A 6,968-nucleotide genomic window follows, 5' to 3' on the forward strand; every position below is an offset into this window, starting at 1 on the left:
AAAGTAGTCGATGTGGGAAGAAATTATGTCCTTGATATAGTTTTTGGTCTTATCTAATTTAGAGTTGAATTAATCATCAGCCGGTGTGGTATGATGGACTAAAAAGTTATCAAATCTGAGGGCAGTTCGGTATGTTCCAAACCTTATATATGGTAGTTAATTTTTTCGTATTTGGAAAGAAAAGAGAATTGCACTGAATAAAAAATTGAAGTTTGAGTTCAGGGTGAAACGCTCATTATTGTTATATTAATGATTGATGTAAAGTTGTATTGCTTTTTGATGCTAACAGTTTTTCTAATATTGATACAAAACTTTCTTCATCCGAAGACGATTCTCATGACAATTTTGATCATTTTCAAAGCAAAGTATCAAGCTGTATCAAGTCATTTTGTCATTTTTGTCATTTTTGTCATTCTTGTTATTTTTGTCATTTTTGTCATTTTTGTGAATTTTGTCATTTTTGTTATCTTTGCCATCTTTGTCATTTATGTCATTTTTGTCATTTTTGTCATTTTTGTCATTCTTGTCATTTTTGTCATTTTTGTCATTTTTGTCATTTTTGTCATTTTTGTCATTTTTGTCATTTTTGTCATTTTTGTCATTTTTGTCATTTTTGTCATTTTTGTCATTTTTGTCATTTTTGTCATTTTTGTCATTTTTGTCATTTTTGTCATTTTTGTCATTTTTGTCATTTTTGTCATTTTTGTCATTTTTGTCATTTTTGTCATTTTTGTCATTTTTGTCATTTTTGTCATTTTTGTCATTTTTGTCATTTTTGTCATTTTTGTCATTTTTGTCATTTTTGTCATTTTTGTCATTTTTGTCATTTTTGTCATTTTTGTCATTTTTGTCATTTTTGTCATTTTTGTCATTTTTGTCATTTTTGTCATTTTTGTCATTTTTGTCATTTTTGTCATTTTTGTCATTTTTGTCATTTTTGTCATTTTTGTCATTTTTGTCATTTTTGTCATTTTTGTCATTTTTGTCATTTTTGTCATTTTTGTCATTTTTGTCATTTTTGTCATTTTTGTCATTTTTGTCATTTTTGTCATTTTTGTCATTTTTGTCATTTTTGTCATTTTTGTCATTTTTGTCATTTTTGTCATTTTTGTCATTTTTGTCATTTTTGTCATTTTTGTCATTTTTGTCATTTTTGTCATTTTTGTCATTTTTGTCATTTTTGTCATTTTTGTCATTTTTGTCATTTTTGTCATTTTTGTCATTTTTGTCATTTTTGTCATTTTTGTCATTTTTGTCATTTTTGTCATTTTTGTCATTTTTGTCATTTTTGTCATTTTTGTCATTTTTGTCATTTTTGTCATTTTTGTCATTTTTGTCATTTTTGTCATTTTTGTCATTTTTGTCATTTTTGTCATTTTTGTCATTTTTGTCATTTTTGTCATTTTTGTCATTTTTGTCATTTTTGTCATTTTTGTCATTTTTGTCATTTTTGTCATTTTTGTCATTTTTGTCATTTTTGTCATTTTTGTCATTTTTGTCATTTTTGTCATTTTTGTCATTTTTGTCATTTTTGTCATTCTTGTCATTTTTGTCATTTTTGTCATTTTTGTCATTTTTGTCATTTTTGTCATTTTTGTCATTTTTGTCATTTTTGTCCTTTTTGTCATTTTTGTCATTTTTGTCATTTTTGTCATTTTTGTCATTTTTGTCATTTTTGTCATTTTTGTCATTTTTGTCATTTTTGTCATTTTTGTCATTTTTGTCATTTTTGTCATTTTTGTCATTTTTGTCATTTTTGTCATTTTTGTCATTTTGGTCATTTTGGTCATTTTTGTCATTTTTGTCATTTTTGTCATTTTTGTCATTTTTGTCATTTTTGTCATTTTTGTCATTTTTGTCATTTTTGTCATTTTTGTCATTTTTGTCATTTTTGTCATTTTTGTCATTTTTGTCATTTTTGTCATTTTTGTCATTTTTGTCATTTTTGACATTTTTGTCATTTTTGTCATTTTTGTCATTTTTGTCATTTTTGTCATTTTTGTCATTTTTATCATTTTTGTCAATTTTGTTCATTTTTGTCATTTTTGTAATTTTTATTATTTTTTTCATTTTTTTCATTCGAGTTACACGATAACTCTTATTTCATCTGTGCTCTAACTATAAAATCTGTAAAAGTATACCGATTTAAAAAAATAAATGGAAATTCTATGGAAAAGTTAGAGTTTGCTGTTTACTTTTGTTATACCTTATTGCTAATTTAAATCGGACTTGGTAGGCCGTGGCCGTCAATGACGGTTGTGTTTTTTTTTTCGGCTGAAAGTTTACATAAATTCAAAAGTTTAATTTGTACCTAAAAGTTATGAAATGTGACAAGAAACACATTTTTAAATTCGATTTTCTATCAAGAAATTATCAAACAACCGAAGCGTGATGCAGATGGTGCTGCTCGATATAAAATCTTCAAACTTCTTGATTGCTGATGACCACTAAGCGGAGGAGAAACGTTCGGAGGGCATCGTTCATGTTTCCTGGGAAATATTGAAGCTAAGTATTTTCGTAATTTTCTACAAATAATATGTATCAACATAACAATGTTTTCAATTTTTTAAATATTCATGAATATTTGTGCCTCATTGAAAATTTGCATTGAAATTTAAATATTTTATCATCTTGAGTTTTGATTCTTCTTTTGAAATTCTAGTCGTTAATTCAGTTTGTTAAATATCATTGAATTCAAAATATAATTTCAGTAGTCTTCCTTTTCAAACTGTCTTTCAATAAACAAAAAAATCTTTATTTCTCGATTGACATGATCCAAACCAACACGGTAGAAGCAACCCAAAGCTGCCCATATTTGATAAACGGTCTAATGTGCCATGAACACCAATGCAAGAAAAACGCAAAATAAATGTTTTAACTATTTTTTGCATTTTAATAATCAAAATAAAGTACATAAATGTGCATAACAATCATTCTAAGTGTAGGACATAGGCGGTTGAGTTAAATTGCAAATTTAGATAAAGATTTTACGAAAAAAAAAATTTCAATCTCAGTAGCCACTTTATCAACTATAACGTGAACAAAAGTTTACAAATAGCTCTGAATGTGCCTGATGTGCATACGTTTTCAAATATAGCTGCGGATGAAGCTGCGTTGGAAATTAAACATGTGAGACACTTGAAGCATCCGGTTTCTGCGAATGATGATTCCACACACCATGCACATTAGACAATTTATCAAATATATTCGCCAGAGTATCTCTAGATACATTATTTACACTCTTAGGCCGTTGACATAGTGAATGCGATGCGATGCGAATCGTTACGGAAAAGCGAATTAGCGATATGCAAAGCGAATTGCGATCTATGACATAGTGACCGCTGCAATGCAAAGCACCTGGCAATAATTAAACTAAGGGTTTTAAGTTAAAAGCTGCGATCTCAATGCTTCGCTTGCCGTGTAGAGAGATTAGACCATTAAACGGGCATTTCCTGGAAAAAGTGAAAACCAAATCCAACGCATGAAACTTTTTAGTAATTAAATCTGAAGCTTTTGGTTTTATGCAATTTAATTTCGTTGATCAATTTATAAATTTAAAGTTATTATTGGACATCAATGTGTTCAATTCTACCATACAATTAAAAGAAAATTTATAAAACACATTGAAAACATGCAGAGGAAGTCTTCAACAAGGTTTCATCGTAAATCTTTTATGAAATTTCTAAGAACAAAATAAAACTTAATTTAAATATACCATTCTACGAGGAGATCATCCATCTTGAAAAGTGGGATTAATTAACTTCAAAAAAGGTCGTTCACATATGTTTACAAGCTTAAGATACTGGATTTTCATAAAATAACACATGGAAAAAATTATAAAATGGTTATTATTTGATGATAAAAAAGGGTAAATCTATTCAAGCTTCCTAAAAACGGCGGGTATAATATAAGGTTGCCATTTTTTTGTGGACAATTTCTGGCAATTTTTTCGGAAAACCTGGCAAAACCTGGATTTCATTATGTTCAACCCCAAGGAATATTTAAAGAAGGTAGTGCCAAGGCAGCCCTGCTTTAGTATTGGTACGGGCTGAGACGTCACAATCACGAAAAATCTGTTAATTTACTAGAAAATTTATCTCTTTCGTCGTTAATTCGTAGAATCTGCTGGAAATTTTCCACTTTGAAAACATGTTATTGTGGAAGGATTCTTGCTCTTCAAGATCGTTAGGAAAAAAAATTGCATTTTCGAATAACTTTTCTATAAAATAGACCATCAAAGTTCGAAAAAATAGTGGAATTTCCCCACTGAAATTTGCAAAACTTTAAAATTATTTTAAAGTCTTCCATGAAAATGTTTAAGTTAGTGCAGTTTTGGTTCCTCATTACAGTGAAGTGATCAAAACACAATTTTTTATACAAAACAACAAATCTTTTATTGGCATTTTAGTAAAATGATTTAACAATCATTTATTGATGTTAATTGTTCTACACAAGAATTGCATATGGTAAACCGGTTGAATTAAATTCATAACAATCAGTTGAACACTCAATATCACCACCTAGACCTTTAAAAAGCTGATTTTTGCTTTATTTTTGCACGTTCTAGCTTCAAGGCGACATTGCATTTTTTTTTAGTTATTCGTTTATTTCAATCGGCTCAAACCTTTTAGTATTACGGAGCCAAAGTTCCTTTTTTTTACATCAATTGCTTAAATCTATGTTACAGATTTGTTTTCCACACTATTTTTCGTTTGCCGGTCAATTATTCGTTTTATGAATTCTGGTTTAAGTATTTACAGTTCATTATTTAAAAACTAATATAGCCAAAAAGAAGGAAGAAAAAGATGAAGAAGATACTTAAACGTGGAGATCGATAGATTTAAGATAAAGATATATTTCGAACATGTAGTCAAGGTCTACCGCAGCCAGCACATCCCTCACTGGAACGCTAGGTGGTTTCCCTCGGGCCCGAAGGGAGTCTATCAAATTCGCTCTGGCGATAAGATGGTCCTCACAAGACCAAACAAGATGCTCGATGTCATGGTAACCTTGACCACAGCGACACAAATTGCTGCCAGCGAGATTCACACGAAAGAGTAGCGCGTCTAAGGAACCATGATTGGACATGAGGCGGGAAAATGTTTTAATAAAATCCCGACTCAGGTCCAATCTATTGAACCAAGGTTTAAGGCTTACCTTTGGGATAATCGAATGAAGCCACCGACCCCACTCATCCTCATCCCATTTGCGCTGCCAGTTGACAAGAGAGTTACTTCGAACTAGAAAATAAAATTCGTTGAAGGCGGTTTGACGCTGATAAATGTCGCCTTCAACCGCGCCCACCTTTGCCAGCGAGTCTGCCTTCTCATTGCCCATTATTGAGCAATGTGAAGGCACCCAAACAAAGGTGATGATGAAGCAGCGTCTAGATAAAGCACTCAACGTTACCCGTATCTTCTCAAGAAAGTACGGCGAGTGCTTTGCAGGCCTTATTGAACGAATAGCCTCAACAGAGCTAAGGCTATCCGTTACAATGATGTAGTGTCCAACGGGTCGTGTGGCTATATTTTCCACTGCCCAATGTATAGCTGCTAATTCGGCTATATACACTGAGCATGGAGATTGAAGACTATAAGACGCACTTGAAATTTGGTTGAACACTCCAAACCCGGTACATTCGTCTATCAGGGAACCATCTGTAAAGTACAATTTTTCAGCATTGACGTGTCCATATTTTGCATCAAAAAGCCTAGGAACAATAAGAGCACGATGTTGTTCCGGGATCCCCAGATTTCATGCAGCATGGACAAATCAAACTGGACAGAGGCAGAGTCGTATTCAGGGTAAAAAACACGAATGTGAGAGAACGATGAAGGATTAACCTGCATAGACATGAATTCATGATATATAGTCATATATTTTGTATGAGGATTTTGCTCTAGTAGCTTCTCAAAATTTGCAATCACCAATGGGTTCATGACCTCATACCTGATGAGGAACCGGAGAGACAATGAGTAAAACCGATCTCTCAGAGGGAGTACGCCTGCCAAAACCTCGAGGCTCATGGTGTGAGTTGAAGGCATACAACCCAGCGCTATTCGGAGGCAACGATATTGAATACGCTCGAGTTTAATGAGGTGTGTTTTGGCAGCAGATTGGAAACAGAAACTACCGTACTCCATTACTGAGAGAATAGTTGTTCGATACAACTTGATCAGGTCTTCTGGATGGGCTCCCCACCAGGTGCCGGTAATTGAACGGAGAAAATTTATTCTTTGTTGGCATTTTCCTTTCAGATACTCAATATGGGCCCTCCAGGTACACTTGGAATCAAACCAAACCCCAAGATACTTGAAACACCTCGATTGAGTGATCGTTCTGCCTAGGAATTGGAGCTTTGGTTGAGCTGGTCTATGTTTTTTAGAGAAAACAACCAATTCTGTTTTCTCTGGGGAGAACTCGATCCCAAGCCCCAAGGCCCAGAAGGACAATCTGTCTAAAGTATCTTGTAAAGGCCTGTGCAGATGAGATTCGGTAGATCCTGTTACAGATACGACGCCATCATCCGCAAGTTGTCTCAAAGTGCAGCCTTCAGAAAGGCAATTGTCGATGTCGCTAACATAAAAGTTATACAAAAGGGGACTCAAACATGAGCCCTGAGGTAAGCCCATGTATGAAATTCTTCTTGTTGCAATATCTCCATGAGCAAAGTTCAGGTGTTTCTCACAAAGCAAGTTGTATAAGATGTTATTCAATAGAGGAGGTAGACCTCGGGAGTGCAATTTGTCCGACAACACCTCAATCGAAACTGCATCAAAAGCCCCCTTTATGTCCAGAAACACTGATGCCATTTGCTCACGTTTTGCATATGCCATTTGTATTTCTGAAGACAGCAAACCAAGACAATCGTTTGTCCCTTTGCCCCTTCGAAACCCATATTGAGTATCTGAAAGGAGGCCATTTGTTTCTACCCACTTGTCCAAACGAAACAAAATCATTTTCTCCAT

This window comes from Uranotaenia lowii, chromosome 2 (genome assembly GCF_029784155.1).
Source record: "Uranotaenia lowii strain MFRU-FL chromosome 2, ASM2978415v1, whole genome shotgun sequence".
Taxonomy (NCBI): domain Eukaryota; kingdom Metazoa; phylum Arthropoda; class Insecta; order Diptera; family Culicidae; genus Uranotaenia; species Uranotaenia lowii.